Source organism: Rissa tridactyla, chromosome 9 (assembly GCF_028500815.1).
Source record: "Rissa tridactyla isolate bRisTri1 chromosome 9, bRisTri1.patW.cur.20221130, whole genome shotgun sequence".
NCBI lineage: Eukaryota > Metazoa > Chordata > Aves > Charadriiformes > Laridae > Rissa > Rissa tridactyla.
Genome location: NC_071474.1, coordinates 47,827,094 through 47,849,076, shown reverse-complemented (window position 1 = coordinate 47,849,076; position 21,983 = coordinate 47,827,094). Strand labels below are relative to the sequence as shown.

Sequence of the window (21,983 nt, the reverse complement as noted above, 5' to 3'; positions counted from 1 at the left end):
TAAAGGGATTTTAAATGTCAAAAATGCATCTAAGATAAACACTTCTGCATTCCTAGGCCGAAAGCCACCACAGCCTTGGAAGAGGCAGAAATTAACCTGGAGGCTAATGAGGGGCTCAGCTCATACCTCCCATAAAGCAGACCTGGGTCTGACAGCCCTCGTCCCCTCGTCTCCCATCCCCGCCACCCCGCAGCCCCCGGGATGGCAGCGTCACCTCCCCGGTGTCACCTCTCTGCTGACACAGCCGGTCGTTCAGAAAAGTCTTCATTCCCTTCCAGTTTCCCTCCCAAATGTCTCACCTCTGGGATGGAACGTGCTGGCTGTTTAGCATGTAACAGCTTGAAAGAGGAAACTAAAGGAGAATCCTCTACCTGAAATGAATCTGAGTCTTGGGGTGGTGCAATGTAGTAACTCACCCTGGAATACGGCCAAGGCCCCGGAATTAAAATACCCTCGCAAAATGTGCCACCTCATCCTTTAAGAAGTACAAATGATCACTATCTATCTTGATTGCCAGCATTATCTGAAGGACACCAGTTCCTCCCAGGAGAGACAGGAGTAAAGGCTGCTAGAAAGTCAATCATGAATGCTACTCCTCAAAGCCCACACTCAATGGTCTGGTATGAACTGGTAGGACCCAGTCTGTTTTTCTAAACTTGTCATAAATAACGTATTACCTGTGGCAGTGTGGCAGTGATCCCGATCCTCTCCTCCTCTGGCCAACATCCTGTACAGTTCTGTTCTTGCCTGTTGGATTATCCAAAAAACTCAGCCAAACTCATGGCTGAACTGTTATATCTTAAATTTGGCTCCTGGATAAAACGCTGTTTGTCACTTGACAGCCTCGGATCTTGCAACTGCTACAGCAAAGTATGAGAGAGTAAGTCTCCCGCTAGAACACAAACTGAGCCTGACAGGAAAGGGCTTTCTGGGGGATAAACAACTCTCCAATTGCTCAGCTGCTGCACCTCCCGTTAGTTGACTGGAACAGAACCACGCCACAGATGGAACAGGGAGGAGAAGGCTGGCTGACTCCTTCAGTCTAGTCCCCAGACAGATACAGGTGCAGTCACACCAGAAATAGGAAGTATATTGAAAGAAATATGAGAAATTCAACACACGCAGGTATATCCAGTGTTCAGGGGTATGCAAGTAATGATACAGCCACACATAAATCTAACGTATGAGCCTCTTCTCCAAGCGTAGCCACCCCACATTATGGGATTAAAATACAATGGGTAGATGGCATTTCATGCGCTGTACTGGAACCCACCTGTGCACTGCCATCAAACCAATAGCTGGACTTTTTTTAAAGTCAGAAAACCTCTACGGAACCCAAGCAGCAGCCAAAACGGAGGAACCAAATGACTAATGACATACCCATTGCCAGTGAGAGCCCATATTGGAGGGGGTACGTGGGAATGAGACATGAGGGCTCTTTTCCATTCTAAATACTCCTGAAAGCTCAATAAATTAGTACCATTACCTGTGGCAGCAGCAGCAAGGTGACACACATTGGTGGTGACTGGTACAGGGAGGTAGAAGTGTGTCCAATCTGACAGAGCAGAGGAGGAGGAGAGACAACAACTGCTGCTGCCTCCACTGTTTCAGCTGCTGCCTCTTCTTCCTGCCTTACCCTTTGCGTTCGCTCTTTCTGAATAGATTTCTGCATTGTTGTTGCTTCTGGCTCAGCGTCTGCCTTCTGCTAATGTTTCCACTTTGGTGATGACACAGCCTCCACGTCTGCACCTGGGGCTCCACAGTCTCTCCGCATGCCCCTGGCTCCACACTCGCAGCCACCCACACTGCTGCCAGGCAGGAACGTGTATCCTGGTGTGACGAATCCTACAAGATGGGCAAAGTGCAAGAGGGAGGCAAAACTTTCAGGGTATCTGTCCCTGGGGAGGCTGATCTGTGCAAGCCAGAACATGAAAAAGAGCATATAAATCTAAAGTGGTTTGCATTTTGTTTGAAAATGCTAAAACCCGTCATGGTCCCCACACTTGCTTGCCCACAGCTGCTTTGCTCATAGCTCCAGGCAAGGCAAGACTGAGCCTAAGGATCTCATTTGCTCATTGATCCGGGGCTGCGTCCTTCCCGAAAGACCCAACACCCAACATGGGCTATGTGGAAATGCCATGAGGGCCGGTGGAATCCATCGTGCTCAGCCTGGTCTGGCCACGCCGAGAGCAGGTCCCAGCTTTAACCATGCCGATCAGCAGCATTCACCCAAAGGCTCTCCCTCGACGTGCCCCAAAGTGCACCAAAAGCTGTGCTTGAGCGCAGGTTTGAGTGCGAACAGTGTGATACAGGGGACTTGGGACTCGAGCACTGATGCAGGCTCACACCCAAAATATCGCATAGATTTACCTGTTGCCTCTGATGGGAACCCAAGCCTAAATACGGGAAAATCTTCTTTTTCCTTTATGATGAATATGCGTAAATTTGTATCTTCCTGTGCAAAAAGTCACATCATGGACATGTAATCACGAAAACCACCGTACAACTTTATTGTATGTACAGAAATCTCATATGGTGAATCAGTCTTTCTAAAATGTAAGTAGTGCACATTGAAGAAACCTGACAGGCACCTCATGTGAGCAGCCTGGTCTAGTGGGAGGTGTCCCTGCCATGGCAGGGGGTTGGAAGTAGATGATCTTTAAGGTCCCTTCCAACCAGAACCATTCTACAATTCTATGATTTAAATTACCGGCTGGCACTGAACTGTATACCCGCTGCACTGCTGAGCCAATGTCAGGTTCATAGTATCCATCCTACTTCTATTTCTATTTCTATTCAACAGGAGTCACAGATTATTATTTGAAGGAAGGTTCATGGTTCTTCCTGAATTATTGTACCTTTACCGGCGCACGAGCAAAAGTGCAGCTCACAGGAATGAGCGGTGAAAAGAGCATGAAAGGCTCCATTAGGGAATGCAGGAGTCACTCAAGGTCCTCTCAAGATTAACAGCATTTTTATGGAGATTAAGTTGCCCGCCTTTCTGCTGATGCTTTCAATAGGAAGCTGCAGTCACTTGACTTAAAATTAAATGAAGCTACTTATATGCATAAAGTTAACCAACCACTTAATTAGTTTCCTAGTCAGTCTTTTTTTGTAAAATGAAAGACAGGGCGGCATTCATGTTCATTTCTCTCTCAATTAAAACCTTTTTTTTTAACGGATGGACTGATACTTTGCTCTCTACTCACAGGGAAGGGATCTGGTCGGTCTCTGTACGGAAGCATGCTGTCCTCTAAAAGAAACTGAATGTTCATCGAAATCACACCATATTTTAAAATGCCTCTCTGAGCATCTCATTTCTTAGCTAACAGCTGCTTGCACCGTGGGTAGACACAGCGCGCTCTTGCACCTCAGCACATTCCTTCCAGTGATGAAGTGACAAAATAACAAGAAGAGAGACATCAAAAGGAAAATGGACGAAGACAACGCCTGTGCAGGGTCTTGCTGAAGTGGAAATCAGTTGTCTCATATGCTTTGTTAAGAGATGGCATCCCTACCATTTTACACCTCTTCCTTTCCTGAGTTACCTTGTCTCTCGTAATACACTTCCCAGCTAACGCCGGCACCTCCCCTGTCCCAAGGGCACCTGCCCAAGGCCGGTCACCCAGAGCGTCGACATGTGTTTACATTCCTCAGACCTGTCGGATCTCTCAGGCTGGCTTGGCTCTTTGCTGATTTTCTGGACTGCATCATCTTGAGAAATAACAATACCTAGGGGCTGGCGTCTGGGCATGGCTTTGCCTTTTGATGGAGGGAGAAAAAAATCCTGAAAAGCAGGGTTTGCCAAGGAGCCTTCCATCGGAGCAAACCCACATTTGGGCTGATTAACAGGCTGGGTTTAGACCTGTTCTAGCTTTGTGCAATGTTACCCTTCCTGCACCAGCACACCAGCATTCTGCTAATCATGCCACAACCTTCTCTCATGAAATCAAATGACTTTACTACATCATGTCACCGTCCAGTCTTGGCTGGGCAGATGAGTGAACGCCAGCGCTACGATGGTGTGAGGATGAAGCGCCTCATTGTAGGGACCCGTCCTAACGCTTTGTCAGGGCTCACTGGCAATTGAGAAACCAATATCTCTCGGGGCTGAAAGGCTGCAGTCGTGATTCTTGTCAAGGAGAAGGAGACAAACGTGAGACATTGCTTTGAACTCGTTTCTCTCCTGAGGTCTCAGCTGTAGCTCTGGCAGGATGACAGTGGAGAGACGCTTGCAATGTGTGCAGACATTTCCATAGCTGTGGCTGCTGCCTTACATCAGGACATGTCAAGGCGCGGTTATGTTATTTCTGTTCTCAGAGGCAGAGGAATCAGGGGTTTTCAGAACCTCTACGACTGCTCATCTTCAATGCTTTCATTACGCTTTTCATCGCAGAGTGAAAAAACAGTGATTTTCTCTATTTCCCCCCTCCCACCGCAAATATCCATAGTCATAGCAGGGAACTGCATGAAAATCAGTGTTCTTTCCACAGACAGTAAGTAAGGACAGTATGAAGCAGGCTGCTTGCTTCCTGAGAAAGTACCATCAATTCATTACATGAAGCTCCAACCTGCACGAATTCTCTCTTTACTATTTTTATCTGCTTTCTGATTGAACTTTACCTTTAAGATATTCATGACTATCATTAATTACCAGATTCCCCCGCAAATATCTGGGAACGTATCTCAGTTCTGAGAGATTGCCCTAACACAGTCAAGGGAAACATTCTTTTAAGATTTTTAAAGAGCAGCCCTGGGCAGCCCATGAGCGCGGAAGTCTCCCATAACGTTCCACTAAGCAGGCAGAGGAATAAGCAACCTAAGAGACCCTTGCCCACACATTGCCAGCCTTTCTTCTTAATCTTTATCTTCCTTTGTCATCCTGCTACGTTCTTATTTCTCCACTGGATTGTGAAAACTTCCAAAGACATGGATGGGAAGTAAGAATCAAGGGATATCTCATCTTGCAGGCAAAGTGATGGGTAACCAGACTCTTAAGCCCAGATCCTAATGCTGAAAGCTCCTTTACACTTCAAAATAAAGACCAGTGGTCCTGGATTAGTTTGAAGAGAAGCAGATTTAAAAATTTAAAACAAAAAAAGCAACCAAGCAGAGGCTTAGGCTGAGATCCCAATTACTTGCCTCAACTAGACAGCCTGGTCCTTCTGCTGAGCTTAATGCAAGTACTCCTTACAGTGCAGCACGCAGAGAATAACCAGGCACTAGTTAGGTTGCAATCTGGGTTACAGGTATGGTGAAATGAGGATAAGATGAGGCAGTAACACTTACCCTGTAATTAAGGTTAAATGCTAATGGCATTCTCACGTGCACTGTGACTGCAGCAAGCAGCGCTCAGTCCATGTCGGGCCATGGCAGACCGCGATGGAGCAGCAGGTGCTTTGTACCTCGATGGCTGCCTGAAAGAAGAAACATTTAATCGCAAATAAAATCAAAAGTCATCTTTCCTCTTTCTACTATTTTAGAGCACCGTGCAAGTTCTGCAAGAAGTATGTACGGGAAAAGTTTAACATGTCTCTTGTGTCACGACTTGTGCTGGCTGAAGATAATAGGCAGAGATGCCACATCCATCTGGTCCCAGGTTTCCGTGTGGGATGGACACGGTCAGGCAGAGGCTGATGCAGACGTCTGTGTCGCTTTTCTGATAAGATCTGACAAGATTAACGAGATCCAGGAATCACTCCTCACGGTGAAAGATCAGAAATGGCTTCGTTTCACTCTTGAATCCTGACAGGAAAAATCGTGTACGGAGTGAGAGTGGCGTATCAGAATGGGAGGAGGAAAGAGGAAAATAAAAAGGCAGGGGGAAAAGCTAATTACAATCTGCGGCCAATTTGAAACACTTCTCTTGGATGGACTCGTTATCAACACTGCGATCAGGCATTTCACCTGTCATGTAGTGCGTGATAAACAGCGATATTGTGTTATTAACATATTGCCATCTAGTATCTATTAACACTTGTTAACGCTCCTTTCCAGGCCAGGAGAACCCTCCCCGTGGTAGTATTTTCCCCTCTATCTGCATCTTCTTTTCTTCCTTTTTTTTGCTTCTGTGGCCAGACGGGAATCAAACAGTGAGAGCTTCTTGCTAACTCCTTTTGACATCTCTGATAAGGTTATCTGGGATCCTAATGGCACATCCTAAACTTAGATTCAAAAGCAGAAAAATCACTAATGGGCTCCTGTGAGCAGAGGAGATTCTACTCTTTTTAAGGCTTTAAAGCTCCCTGCCGTGGATTGAGCCAGTTTGGTCTTCTGACACGGAAAAGCTGTCAATCATCTCAGTCAGTGCCCTCACTAAGCACGGCATTTCACAAGCCCCATGACCCAACCAGTCAAGACACGGCAACAAGTGGCTTAGATCTGTGTGGCGTTATTAGGGATAGAGATGGGAGCCTACGCGCTCTCAGACGTCGGCTGGTTTTTTTCCCCTACTCTTCACCTTTGCCTGAAAGGGAATGTATCAACAAAGGGAAACTTCAGCAAGAGTTTAATCAAAGCTTCAGACAAAAAGGGTAGAAGTCTGTCCGTGTTTGTTAAAAGGCTGAGAAAACTTTAAGGTCCGTTGTCTGACCGTGGTAGCACTCATTATACTACATTCTGAACTCATTACTAGGCTAAAATGAAGGGCCCGTTTCTACAAAGTGCAGAGCTGGGAAGAGAAGAGAATGAGTCCCAAGGACTCTTCCATAAATCAGATGTCCTTGCTTGCCACTTGCTTTGTCGCTCCACACACATGGCCTTTCCCTGCACGGTCCCGTGTTGCTCTAGTTGCGTTTGGCTCTTCGCACAGCAAGGACACGCTCCATCTCTGTTTTCTGTCTGCAGAGATGATCATCAAATGAAAGGCAAAGGTGCTTCTGAGGGAGTGTCTGTAAGGCTCAAAGGGAGACGGTTGGCTTTCTCAAACTGGTGTTGAAGTAGAGAAAAAGAAGACAATCCTCAGAAGCAAAGTTTCTTTGACTTCTGTTCCTACCCTTCAGGTGGGAGCGGGACTGGCCAACAACACCGAAGAAGGATGAGCTCGGACTTCCATCCCCGTGAAGGCTACTGTCCTGCACAGTGGCTGGTTCCCACTTCCACTCGGGACTTGCATACGTGACACAAGAAGTAGAACAGAACTGCAGCTATTCTGAAGGACTTCCTGGACCTTCTTAGTGGCAATAGGAAGTATGTGACCAGTCTCAGACCAGCGTGTAGTGACCAAAGTTGCCAGACACATGTCATACTGTGTGTGTCAGTGTTCAGGACTGCCCCGTTCCCATGTCCAGTGTAGCATGGACAGTGGATACGGAGGATTTCTGACACGGAGGATTTTTACAGAGGGTATTTGTAAAAGCCAGTTGTTCTTGTTAGTCGTGATGGGGAGGGGAGCAAGAGAGGACAGTGGAAAATGAAGAGGCCACTAACTTGAGAAATACTAAAATTGCAAGCAAATAACTATGAGGAAATAAAAGCTAAACAAAAAAAAAAATGTATCTTTCAGGGTCTGATGAATTCCTGCCTGTGAATCTGACTGAATCTACTTAAAGGATGAAATTTCAGCCAGGATTTCCAAAGTTTGTTGGAGCTCCTTCAGCTTACACCATTTGTAAATATGCATCTGAAAGACTGGAAATGCCCAGCCCAGAAGTAATTGCACAGCAAATGTCCTTATTATGAGCAAAACTGGTTAATTGAGGAGACCAACATCTCTGAGCTCACCTACACGATGCAACCTTGCTAGTAAATAAAAGAAAGTCATACCTCCTCTGCTAGACTTGTGGAAACCTGTAGGACAGGTCGCATCCTATGTTACACACGCTGGCATTCCCGGCAGCCTTCGTCTCTACGAGCAGTTCACTGTAACGGAAAAAACAAGTGGAAAGCAATTGCCACATTCAGTTTCTACATTCTATTAACAAAGTAAATTAACAATACATAAAGCTGGCAACAGTATCTAACCTCAAGAAAGGAGTCCTCTGGAAAAAGATGTGATCATGTAATTAAGAGGTATATCATAATGTAAATGGGCAAAGGGGCTAATTAACTTCACAAAATCAACCTCCATTCTGCTATTTTCTGATTGTGGAGTTCTTCAATTTGCAGCCTTTATATTAGTTTAATGTAACTTTTTGTATACAATAAGGAGCTTTCTTATTAGCTGTGACTTGTCTATTCTCTCACCTGCACGCCTGCCTGGATTGAGTCACAGCACAATGAGTCTCCTGCCTCCTGAAGTCACGTAATTATCTCAGGATCTTAAATTAAAAAATAGGACTCTTGTAAAGCTCTCTGTTCTGAAGAAAAGTGTGAGTAGGCGAATCCAGTGCAGCCCAGTGTGTTTGTGTCTGTGGAGAGCCTGAAACAATAGTTTTGAGAGATAGCAAATGTCATGTGTATCCTAATAGAAAACTAATTATTCCGGCAACTCGTTCAACACCATCCCAGTAGGGAACTCTGTCACCCCAGTGGATATTTATGGGAGCAAGTACTTGGAGAAATCTTGCGGATGACCCTAACTGTTATTACTTCTGTTTCTTCTAAAGATAAATCTCCTTGATCTTTCTGGGAGAATAAACGATCCCCGTGCTCAGCAGCACTTAGGTCCCTGCTGTAATCCCCGGGCCTGCTCTTCTCAGTCTGGATTCCCAGCTGCCATCTGCGGATCCGTGTCCTGGCTCTTCTGTCTTTGCTTCATGCTCAGGGGATGCAACGGGGCTGAGAAACTACTTGAACTCCTGCACGTGACCTGCGCCTATTTGCAAACGAGGACGCAACTAATGGCAGTGTGCTTTGGTCGCTTCTACCTCCAGAACAGTCCTTGGGAGCATCAGTACAGAGCAGCACTGAGAGCAAAGAGCCCCAGAGAGACAGGCTGCCGATCGGAGAGGTGCAGTTATTTTTAAGCCATCTCTCACATACAGGCAGTTCATGTTTACGGAATATGGCACAGGATGTATCTTAAAACCAAAGCATCTCTCCAGCTGTGCATATCCAGGACAAAGCTGAGGTGAATGATACCCTCTAACTTCCTTCCAGAGCCATTTCAGTGGCAATCAGAGGAAACAATTCCTAGACAAACAGTTCATATCAAATTTATAAGCCTTCCCTTGGCGAGGAAACATTCATTTCCCCTCCTACCTGTCATTCTTCTTCATTTATTGAATCAATAAGGCATGAAATTTGGCAGGCTTTAAGTGAAAAAGGAGCTGTTCATATCAAACAGAGCCTAGACAGATAAAAAAAATCAAACTGTTAGAATCACGATTCAGTTAATAGGAGTAAAAGTAAATAGAATCAAAATGTAAATGAACATTACATCACCACTGGCATTTAAGTTCATTTTCAAATACAGAATTAGAAACAGATTTCATTTGCTGAAACTTGCTGTGTTGATACAGACAGAGCTGCTTTGGGGGACACAGGTCTGAACGTTTCGTCTGTAGCTTCTGGTCCCCAAACCAGCCACAGCTGGAGATTCTTCCTGGACAAGAAAGGGGGAGGAGGGATTACGCAGAGGGGGCAAATCCCTACTTTTTGGTCACACAGGTAGCTAAGAGGTTAGGAGGAATACGATTAAGTTCCTGCTTCCCTGCCCTTTGTAAACTGTTGCAACCCAACAGCCAGTATGTCCAAGCCACCTAGCCCCTTCTGGATGGTGTCTGAATTTACATACCCAGTTACAGCTTCTACTCTTCCAGGCCCTCCACCAGCTCAGACGAGAGACCCGTTACTGCCACGCATTTACATCATGGAGTCCCATCTGTCCATGGATCTGCCGAGCGTCATTTCCCCGAAACTGCTAGCAGGAGGGCACTGCCCTGTCTATGGGACCATCCTCGTTTAATCCAAGGCAGCCAGGAGGTCTGCTGCTGGGTGAGAAAATTCCAAACAGGTGGTGAGATGATACACTTCTGTCTGAGGAGGCAACTGAGCATGACACCGCCATGCCCTGCTTCCGGGGCTCACGGAGGACTTCTTGCTTGGCTTGCCTCTCTGCAGCCTGAAAGTTCTTCCTCTCTTACCTCTGGAGATCATTGTTCACACTCCTATGTTTTCCTCGTTACATGAGGAAAGAAATTGCTGGCAGTTACTCTAAGCTAACATTATCAGTAGGTCACAGCAGCTTCTCTGGGTGTCTTCAAGCTTCAAGGGCGTTTTTCAAAGCTACCAGTCCCTGTTCTGTGCTCTGACTTCCAGCCTGATGAGTATAATTTTCCTCTACTCAAAGGCAAGCTATTCTGTTCAACTACAAGCATGGGGTCCATCATTTAGATGAAGATGCAGTGATTATATTTGAGTCTGGTTCTTTTGAGCGTGACTGTGTCCCACACTGCCTGTTAAAGAGCAAAGTTTAATGCTACTCTCACTCACACTAATCCTTTTGTGTGATGTCACATTACACATTCGCTTCTACAACTGTTTTTGTAGCTCAAGGTCTTAACTTGCATCTTCCAGCTTCGACTGCCTTGGAAATTGCATTACATTCAACAGGGAAGATTTCTTCTTCCTTCCTAACACACACAGAGAATTAATTTTTTATCCCACTGGAATTACAATACTTGCACATTTTTTTTCTTGGGGACACACCTTTGCTCGAGGATTTTTCAAGTTTAGGCGGACATGGCATGAGAATAATAATAATAATAATAAACCTGCAGACCAACCCCACACAGATCCTACAACTCTGTCCAACCCTTTTACTCGCCTTTATTTTGCCTGGATGGTTTTATTAGCATATTAGCAGCGAGCCACGCTGTGAGCAGCAGGAAGGTCTTGTTTATTGCTAGCTTGTTTGAAGACAAGCAGAGCATATAATCCCAATGAGGTGGGATCTAATTATTAAGGTTTTAATGAAAAAACACGATGATGAGATGTTGTATAAGATACGGACACCACATGTGAGAAACTGAGACCTTGCTGGCTCCACTGTTATTCATATAGAATCCACATACTTTCGTTGAAATACAAGACTAATTTTAATCAACCTCATATTCTGATCAATTGTCTTTGAAATTGTACAGCTCACTGTGATGACTGGGGAACACCTGCGTATAAGTTGTTGATCTCTACCAATACAGAGACTTGTTCCTCGCACCCCACAGCTGGTAAGACCAGTTTTTAAGCTCATTCTTGAAGAGTAGGAGACAAATTCCATTGTAGGGTTCACCTCAAATGGCAGATACACATCAAGAGGTTTCTATTTACTGTTCTAAATGGACATGTTTCCTCAGGAGCAGTAATCTGGTTTGTGTTCACTAGCGTCAGTTGAATTCACTCAACATCAAGCAGATTAAAGGTGAAAGCATATAATTTAATTCTAGCACAGAAAAAGGTTAGGCTCTTAATAATTAAGTGAGAAAGAAGATTACAAAAAGAGGAAAATAAACCAAAATGTAATTTTAGCATGAAGTTTCTTTCCCAGCTGTCATCTCAAAGCCCTGAGGTACGCATTAGCCACACCAACTCAAGGCACAATTTACAAACTGAAAATACACCTTGAGTACTATCTCTTCGAGTAAGACCTTAAAGCTGGTGCACCTGGATGCCTCCATCCACCACACCTCCACACAGTAGCAACCTGCTCCATTTCTTCTCTGGTCTCTTGCTCAAAATGGCATTACCACCCACTTATAGTGTTAATCTCACTCATCTTTCCATCTGTTGGGGCAGAATGGCCCTTCCTCTTCAGGACGGTTGGGGTGAAACTCCTCTGAGTTTACGATTCAGTGGCACTCTTCCACTAGTGGATTTCTTCTGGCTTAAATGGCCTTTTGGCAGACCACAACTTTTTAAGGACTGTCATGATATAAATCACAAAAAGCACAACTCTGATCACATTATTCAACAATTCCACTAATCTCACATGACAGTTTTGTCAATGTTGGAGACCAGCAGGACCTAGGTTTTTCAGGCAGACTGGAGGTTAAAACATTATTAAGGCAGATGACAAAGCAGGCTTTTTGAGATGCTTTGTCCAAGCCTTTTCTCTCTCCTTTGGTCGCTTTTATGAGCTCATGCCATCACATTACTCTGTCACGGACTTGGATCCCATGGATCAAAACCCTTTGCTTATGAAAGGCTACTACCTGGAAAACTTAATCTTCATCTTGGGGAAAGCAAGTGTCTATCAGAAGCAAGAGTTCTAGGAAATGACGCGCTAGATGAGCTCACAGCTCATCTCCAGCATCTTCTCCAGACGCTTGCCTCAAGCATCCTGTCTCCAGCAATGGAGCAGTGACGAATGCTTCAGAAGTCAAAATATTTTTAATAATCTACTTATTAAGACAAATAACATCTAAGCCCTAACCAGCAATAATCACCATGTGTTATCCTCGGGAGGAGGCTGTTCTGCCTTGGTGCTGGATGCCTCCTTCTGTGATCATTGTCGTCCTTCACCACATCTTTTGATTTTGCTGCCTGATTTAACAGCTATCTTTGTATCTCTCTCTGTGGAATAATGCTCGAGCCATTGAATTTTTTTGACTTATGGATACTGCACATCACAGAGAGGAGCAAAACGATCACTACGTGTCCCTGAATTCAGACCAACCTCTTTGGATACTGAGAGTTACACCATGACTGCAGATGAGCAGCAGAAATTGTTAATAGGCAGGATTTACGGGCAGCTAACAGCTATGTAACCTAACAGTTAGTGAGGCAAGGACCCACTGGTAACACATCATGGAACTAATAAATTATTATTATAAAGGCAAGCAATAAAATTGATTTCCATATGGAATTTTTTCTGACTTTGATATTCCTAATGTCACTCTCCTGAATCACTCTGAGCTGGAGAGTCGAATTTTACAGCTTTGGAAAATCCACATTTGTGATGACATGAAGGGAATCACTCTCTGTTTAAAGTTCCTTCAGCATGTTTGGGTATAATTTAGTTTGTAACACAGTGATATTAATACACAATTACTGAATCCCGAGAGATCTTAAAGAAAAACTACTTACTCCCAAATCCTTCCTGTGGAAAGAGGAATAAACCACCTCATTGCAAGAAAGGCTCCTGACAGTTGAAGGAAGGTAAATTCATCCAAAGCAGACTTCAGAAAAATTTGAAAAAGTCAATAGTGCCTCTTCCCTTTTGATGAAGAAAATTCGGAGCAACTATATTTAGGTTCATAACCGGAAAACAACATTCTGTTTCCTGAAAAAGAGCTGTGTCCATGAAGACCTACCTGAGGTCTAATGTAATACAGGGTCAATGCTGTTATTGGGTGTCTCTGATCTCCACCTCCCTGAATAGATCTTTTCTGACCAAGAATTCTATTAAAAGATCAGTTGAATGCTGCTTTCAGCCTGAAATCATTATCTTGTTGCAAAGGATCTGAGACCTCAAAACTGAAGATTCTTCCTTTCTTATCCACCCACACGCACACACATGCACGAGTTCTGGTGTCGTAGGAAGCTTTTATCACTGGCGGGCTTCTCGCTTCATTTGAGATCGCTCAGTCGTTCCTTCCGTTTGTTTCCCTAAGAATTGTCACTTTACTGTGGAAGAGTGTCAGCTTTGCAAAGCAAAGCCCTAGGAGGCAGGAGATGGGAGGGAGGGAGTGGGGAAAAAGGTAAACCTCATTACAGCAAACCCCAAACATCTGCATTCAGATTTAAGTGAGCAGTGACACGAAGCAATTTAAATCTCAACTGCTGAGCCCTCATGATGCGTATTTAGCAGCACAACAGGCACAGACCACCCCGGACGCTGCAGCAAACAGAGCCAGCATCACTGCAAGTGGGACCACGCAGATGGGCACGCAGGTTTCTGCAGGCGCTTTGGCGGACAGAATAAAGGCAGCCCCAGCAATCTGGAAAGCAGAAGCAAGGAAAAGCGCTGGGGACCTCTGCAAACACAAGCCGTAATTTCAGACAGAGGCTTAAGAAAGGCTTTGCCAGCTCCTTCAGAGCCTGAATCTTGGTGTTTGTCTCCTTTGCTTCTATATTAAGGCACAAATAAATGGTTTTCCATCCCCCACTGTAAATTCAGTAAATTACTAAGTGGCTTATCTGGCAGTCGCGGTGTTATGTTCCTGCCGCCAGCCGAGGAGCGGTCTGTGCTCCCGGCCACCCAGCTCCAGAGGGAGCCCCACAGGCACATTCATAATGACACGGCTGGTGATGAGAGGCCCTGGGTCTCCTGAGTACAACGTGCCCATTTGCTTTTAACGATGAATAATTTGTTCGGGGAAGAAAGAGGAAGTTGAGAAGCCTGGTTTTATAGGAGCTTTCTGCAGCACTTGGTAAGCTGCAAAATGCCTTGGGTTTGGAAACCAGCTTCTACAAGCACAGACACAGTTATCCCTTTGCAAGGTGCTTGACGTGCTCCGGTCCTGGGGAGTTTGAGGGAAGACAGGGAGAATTATGTAGCTTTAAACATGGTGCCTCTTATAATATAGGTATTTTGTGTCATTTTAGGTAATAAAGAGTTAAAGTTGAGTACACACAAAGCCTCCGCGGGCAGCTAAATTAGATTTCATAGAATCATAGAATGGTTCGGGTTGGAAGGGACCTTAAAGCCCACCCAGTGGCACCCCCTGCCCTGGGCAGGGACACCTCCCACCAGCCCAGGTTGCTCCAAGCCCCGTCCAACCTGGCCTTGAACCCCTCCAGGGATGGGGCAGCCACAGCTTCTCTGGGCAACCTGGGCCAGGGGCTCACCACCCTCACAGCAAAGAGTTTCTTCCTCAGATCTCACCTCAATCTCCCCTCTTTCAGTTTAAAACCCTTCCCCCTCGTCATATCATTACACTCCCTGATAAAGAGTCCCTTCCAACTTCTCCTTCTCCTCTTCTCCTTCTCTTCTCCTTCTTCTCATCTCCATTCGAGATTCACTAGACATTCAAATTATTTCGTCGGGACTGGGGCTGGTATCAGAGCCGCTAGGGTTTGAAACACAGTTCTTCAATGTGGCAAGAGGAGGGGAGAGGGCTCCCTGCCTCTCATTTGCAAGAACCAAGAACGACAGAGGAAAAGGATGTTAATTTAGCATCTTACTGAAGAAAGGATGGCACACTGGAATTTAATTGTGCCCGATATGGCAGATAGAATATTATTTTTTTAACAGGAAAAGCTTAAACATTTCACAAAATATGCATTCTCTATGATTATTTGTAAAGCATCAGAGATGCGCTTGGCAATTTACTGACGGAAACATTGGCAGGTCTCTGCCTCAAGGAATCTATAATTAGAGTATAGGAAGGGACGATGGGTAAGCGTGTATGGGAGGACAGGGACACAACAGAGAAAGATCATGAAGAGCTTTAGATATTATTTTCTAGATTTTTTTGGGTTATTTTCATTTAAATGTGATATATTTTAAATCTAGGACTAAGAACTGATTGAACTTCAGATTTTTTGCTCCACAAACTTTCTTCTGTCCCAAACTGAAACAGAAAACTGAAGTTTTGAAATTCCTCATGAAATAAATACATGCGAGAAAGGCGATCTGTAACAGCCTCGTTGATCGGCCTTACTTTCCTAGCTGGAAGCATTTCTTTCCAGTTTTATAATTCTGAAAAAAGTTACACTGACACCAAGAAGTGAGAAACCAGTCTAACATTGCCAGCATGAAACTCACCCACAACACAAAGGTCTTGAATGTCTGAATGTTTGTTTGTTGAACATTTTGTGTAAGTAGATGTTCCTGTGAAGTGGTCTGGTGTGGCTAAATGAACAGTTTCTAATGGAAAACAGCTTTTGCAGAAATCTTTCAACCAAATCCAACACTAAGACCATGGAAGAATAAGGGGGTAGAATCAAAGAGAAAATACTGGACATAGGGAAGTGGTTTTCATTACAGTAAAAAATGAAGGAAAAAAAGATTACTCGAGAGCAAGTACCCCTTAAGAGAGGCCAAGGGAGCCAGGAGAGCTCTGCTTTTTGCCAGTATTTGAAGAGAAGTCATAACCAAAGCAACTTCCTTAGCAGATGAGAAAGCGAGGACCCGACGTGCGGGACATGAGACTGCAAAGGCAGCTCCGTGAGAGCACTACTGTGGTGCTAAGCCCCCAAAACCCCTCTGCGTGCAAGAGCCATGAGGGCCGGCCACTTTCATCAGGGCACTGCCGTGGCACGGAAGGGTGGCCAGCTGCGAAGCAGGGGGGTTGGCATTTCATCAGCCCCTTTAAAATACCAGAGGAGCAGAAATTCACTGGTTCTGCCGTCAGAGGAGGGCCCAAAGAGAAATGCCAAACGGATGACGCAGTGCAGTGCTGCATCTGGGGATGAGTGGGCCCCTCAGCTCAGCCCCTGCTGAGAAAAATCTGTCCCCAAATTCAGGGAGTCCCAAAATTACTAAATCCAAGGGATTTAAGAATAACTAAATCCCCTGGGAGCCAGACATAAACGGCGCTTCCTAAAGGATACCACTGGCCTGGAGACATTAACAACTTCTGATTCCCAGCAGCATGTGGGAAAACTGAGCGGTCAACAAATTTCCAGATCATTTCAAGTCTATTAATACAGTTCTGAAGCACAAAGCTTTCCCTCAAACCCATCATTGGGATTTGGAAGTCTCTAGCCGTGTCTTGCACATGAGTGAGTCACTCTGTATTTTCCTTCCGCCTAAGAAACAATCTGACTACGCAGGAACGAGAAAGGCAAAACAACTTCTGATCTTGCACCTAGATGCTCAGTAGAAAATAACCTGGGTTAAGCACTCATTTGATTTGCAGCCACAGGAATAAGCCCTTGGGTGGCCCAATGTCACTACTGGGGAAGGGGAAAGGTGCCCAGTTCCAGGCAGCGATGACAAATGCAGTCACACAAACACATCGGGTAGATCAGTAAATGTACCCTGCCACAGATCAATTAAACCCTTCCTGAATGAGATGAAGGGAACCTCCCCGTGGAGAATAAATACAGAATGGCTGTGAGGTACTAATGGGAGAGAACTGCAGTTGTACGGCAAGTGCAAGAAATCATGAGAAAATATATGGAGAAAGCTGGAGCAAGGGTGAGGAGAAAGGGAAGGAGTATTTGGGCAATCGTAACGAGCCCAGCCTTTCTATAGAACTGGGCTCACTCTCTTTGCTCAGTGTGCTAAACCTCTTAAATCTCCACATTTTCTCTCCTATCCCTCTGCCCTCCGGTCATCACTGTGGAAGGTCTGGCTGCAAGGGGAAGGGACTGTTACCAAGAGGACGGAAGAAGGAACTGGGAAAATATTTAGCTCCCTGACTCTGGATAAAGCTAACGAAGACCTTCTAAAGCACAGAAGAAAAATATCTCTGAATAAAGTCTATGTTTTGCTACCTTTCATCCAGTGATCTCAAGCCACTTTTTATATACACATCACTACATTCAGCCTCCTGACACCTCTGTAAAGGCAGGCAAGGCAGGCTAGGAACAAAGCAGCAGCCAGCAGCCACAAGTCCTGACATTGGCCCTGTGCTGTAATCAGCAAAGTGCCCCTTTCCCAGCCTCGGGAACACTAATGGAGTATCCGGAAACCTGGAAAGTGGCAATGAATTACTCTCAGCAGGGTAAACTGTGTGTCTGCAGAGAAAGAATTGTGTTCTGCACCATTCAAAATACAAACAGCATCAAGTCAAAGGTTGGCAGGTGGCTGTTTCCCTTGGAGCTGTAATTAATATTATCTGAGCAATGCAGAGAGACCCGGAGAGTGCCAGGTGTCTCCTCTCGGCAGCCATCTGCGAACACACAGGACACTGGTGCTGCTGTGAGGAGCCTTTCCCACGAACCAGGAAACAGCAAAGTTAAGAAGAAGAGGAAACCAGATAACCTTAAGGAGCACCAGTTAATAGTCTGATCCCTTAGTGTGTCTCTAAGCGTGGAAGGTGCCAGTAACAGTGACCAACAATCAAACTTGACCTTTCAGCATCTGCTACCATTTAACACTCTTTCTGTAGAGGGCCGATAGCTGCTGTTTGTAAGGATGTGCTGAACGGTCCTCATGCCACCAAAGAAACATAATCAGCAGAAGATCTCCCACTGGGAGGTTGGGGGGTACCACCACTGGCGAAATTTCCAGTAGGATTTCTCATCAGGCCGAGGGCTCTTCCTCTGCTGTTCTTACAGCTGCAGAGGAAGCCACTGGTTGCCTTCAACACTTCCATTATTTTCCCTCTTTTCTGCCCTAAACACACCAGAGCACTCCTTCATATCTGGTCCACTGAGGATCACATCTCCTGGAAATGGCTCGGCCTCTTCCATTAAGCTGAATTCAAACCACCTCTCTGCAGACTTCGGTGGCGCCTATGTTAAGGAGAACAAATGTGCTTCAGAGTATACAGCAAAGGAGAGAGGTAGGAGACCTCTTCAGATTGCTTATCATCTCTGCCTGCCTCGGGGGTGCTTTCTGCCTTCCTCTGCTGATTGTACGGAGACAAGGGCTGGTACTGCAGGACAACTAGAGATCTGCGCCCATGGGCGCCGCGGTGGGACTACGTCGCAGGCTTCGCTGGAACAGCAGAAAGCCCTCTTTAATGCAGTGACTGCAAACTTGTTTTGCAGAGATAGGAAGAACCACAGAATACTACGTTACTGTCTCAGATAAAAGCAAACAGATCAAAAGTGACAACGTTCTGCACGTCTCATACTACCAAGCTGGGCTCCTGCTTTGTGCTGCCTGAGTAAACAAGCTGTGTATAAAAGGCCCATTTTGACACCACGCTGGTTTGCCCTACAACAAAGTGCTTGAAGAGGAACCAAAAGGCTTTTAACTTACCTCTCAATGTGTCTGCATTGTTTGTGCCTTCCTGTTGCTACCGTCTACAGCAGTTCAGGGAGTGATTCGCCTTCCTCTGAAACTCCTGCTTTCAGTTCCACTTATTTGCTCTGTGGATATAACGATGTAATCCTGCTAATGGCCGGTTTGCAATGAGACTCACTGGAATTATTTACTTTTCTTAGGACCTTTGGAACACCTTTCACAAGCTTCAACTTCTACCTCCTCTTCCCACCGAGCAATAACTTGCTAATGCATGACTGAAGAAAAATACTTTTCATATGGGATCAGACTTAAAAGGCCCCGGAGAGCAAAAGTATCGATCTTGTGAACCATCGGCATTCAGGATTTCTACCAACTACAGCAAGCAGTGCTCAGCACCTCCTGAGACCAGACTCCAAGATTAATCAGCAACAGCAACAACAAAACCCTTTACAAAAATGAGAATATTGTGCTCAGCTATCTTGGGGCTGGAAGACACAAGTTCTGCAAATTCCATGACTGGACCTTGACTATAATTAACTTGTTCTTCTCCCTTCACTGGTTTTTCCCCTTCCCTTACGTCTTTAAGTCACGACTCATTGAGCTTTGGCCTAAATTCCAAATCAATAAAGCTTCTTCTAGTACTTCTCTGTGGTCTAGTAAAGTTCAGATGTAGCAAAATAAAGTCAAATTCCTAGGACTGATATCTTCTTCTGTTTAAAGAAGAAAAACAACTATTTTAATCATGTCTGATTTCCCTTTTCTGCAAAGAGCTGGTATTTGGCAGGACCTATGATGCGAGGAAGCACCAAGTGAACAAAAAGATTAACTTTATATAGCTTCCCATCCTCTTCTCTTCTGTGTTCTTTCCATTAATCAGAAGTGAGTGGAAAATGTAAATATTGGTCTAGCTACTGTTTCTACGCTTTCCTGCAACCTCCTACATTTTCCATAGTGCAAGTTGTGCATCAGTAGAGCTGACCTTAATCTGGATGTGATCCTAAACTTTCCCGGAGCTCTAGAATATTCATCGCAGCAAGCAAGGAAACTATTTTTCAAGGAATCAGTGAATAAAGGGACACAGTAAGTGTTCTCTTTTCTAGATGGGACTGAATGGTTTGTGGATGCCATCATACCAATTCACTCACAGCTTCCAGTTAAGAATTCCAGTTATACTGGTTCAGGCTTATTCTTCGCACATGCTCCTACCATCCTTTCGGTGCAACAAGGATACACCTTTCCTCACGGGCAGCATCACAAAGACAGCAAGTACCGTTCTGCCCGACCACGGATCCATCGCAACGCAAACTTCAACTCCCTGCCCAACACCATCCTCTTCTGAGAGGGACGAGGATGCCCTGACACAGCCAGTGCCATGCCCAGGCCACAGAGCCCTCAGCCAGTTGTTAAAGCAGGGTGTTAAAGCAGGTTTGATGCCATTAAGATCTTCTCTATGCAAGTGGTCAAGCCGCCTGTTGTTTAGCACTCGTGCTACACTGTACATGGTTTAGAGCAGATGGCTCTTATTAGAGAGCCAGAAGCTCTGTAGCACGCATTCCTAATATCCCTGCCTTCATACTTGTTAAAACCATTAATTCTAACTTCATGCAACAACAAATTATGTAGGACAGCTGTGCTGGCAGCATAGTAATTTGTGTCAACCCCCTATGGTCACATTGAAAAAAGTGATCTAGGAACGCATATGCCAAAAGAAAAGACAGTGATTTTCTATTGGCACGTTCTAATGAAGGTATCATTAACGTGGCCAGTGATTGGTATCATCTGGGTGGAACAAAAGGAGCAGCACTTCTGCTGCCTTTCATTCCTGTTGTCAGGATTCTGCAATCAGATCTCAATAATGTCAATTTGCTGGCAGCATTAGTGCTGTTCAAAATGCCCCCCCTGAACTCTTAAAGCACCTTGTATTTAGCCGTGTTCTTCCAGGGTGCAGCAACGAGAGGAAAATATGTATTACTGCTGATCGGATAATGAGACTTTCCTGGATTATGACTGTCATTCCATGCTTCAGGCTTCAGCAGGTGCCATTTCACCATGTGCTTCTTTCTGTAAGCCAGCTCTTGGGAAGCAGAGAGGTCACTGACTATTATTGGCAAAATGCGAGTTGTTTCACTTCGAGCTCAAACCTACGCACGCTGCACAACCAGGCCTGTTACAGACATTGTCCTCGGCGCAATCTGGACTGTCTGCTTTTCCAGAACAGGCTCCCAAAGACCCAAAATATCATACATCCACTCCACTGGTAAAAGAGGCAAATTGAAAAAGGCAAATGGTGTCTTCAGCAATGTCATGCATTTTAGACATGCTACAGAATGTCAGTGCAATTCATGATCTCAAATGCACTGGGGTTGTTACGCATCTACCTAAGCAGTCAGGTAATTTCACCAAACAGATAGGAAAAGTTTGGTTGTCCTCTCATTTTAGCTGTGTAAATTAGGAGGGATTCTGTTGGATATGCACTGTTCTAAAAACCTTGTGAAAGGAGAATGTAGCCCTGGAATTTTTCTTTGCATCAAAGAAATTCATAGCAGCTTGTGCCCAACTACCCTCTCTCCTGAGCTCCCCAGGCCTGGCCGTAGGAAGGGCTGTGGCCCAGTGGTGGTGTTTTCGTATGCTGTGATGGGAGAAGGTTTCTAGCACATTCTGGCCTGCAGCAACGTGTTCAGTCTTCAGCTTACCCTAGAGACACCCCCAAAAACCAGGGTCACCAGGAGTGGGCTGCATTATCTGACACAGGTAATTAGGAATCAAATCTCCCTGTGGATCCCCATATCCAGTCCTCTTACTCACAGGGTACTCACGCAATACCTAACTCTAAGGAGTTAACGGAGTATCTGCTTTCTTCTTCTTCACAGATGACAGGGCATAAAACACTTCCCTTGCCCTGCAGCAACTCCATCTCTACACTAAAAATCCCAAAGCAACACCTTCAACATACCACAGGAAGACAGACATAAGCGGATGTTGCAAGTTTACTCATATCTTGGGTGCCATATGCTATACGGGAATATTTTGGGCTTTTCCGAAAAAGCGTTGGTTTTCTACTTTTTTAATGTGTGTGAGGAAGTGTCTACCACCAAGTAACGTTGCTCCATTGAGCTGGAAGCAACAGGTTCAAGTATTCCTGGAGAATAAACAATTTGGTCTAGGTGGGGTATTATATCACTTGTTCTATTTCCCTGTGACACCACAGGCACCCAGCGCCAGCTCTGACGCCGCAACATGAAAGATGTGCTGGAGGAAACCTGATGAGTTAAAACCCATTAAAACCATGTCACTTTCCATT

General features: G+C 45.1%; 1 long non-coding RNA gene across 1 annotated transcript; it reads right to left on the bottom strand.

Moving 5' to 3' along the window:
- Nucleotides 1–233: 233 nt before the first annotated feature.
- On the bottom strand, nt 234–19,570 carry LOC128914768 (uncharacterized). The gene is made up of 6 exons (XR_008468428.1): nt 18,698–19,570; nt 9,677–9,869; nt 9,142–9,229; nt 7,765–7,860; nt 5,290–5,417; nt 234–1,845 (listed from the first exon to the last, which is right to left on the bottom strand). It is a non-coding gene; the product is annotated as an uncharacterized LOC128914768 (long non-coding RNA).
- Nucleotides 19,571–21,983: the final 2,413 nt, after the last annotated feature.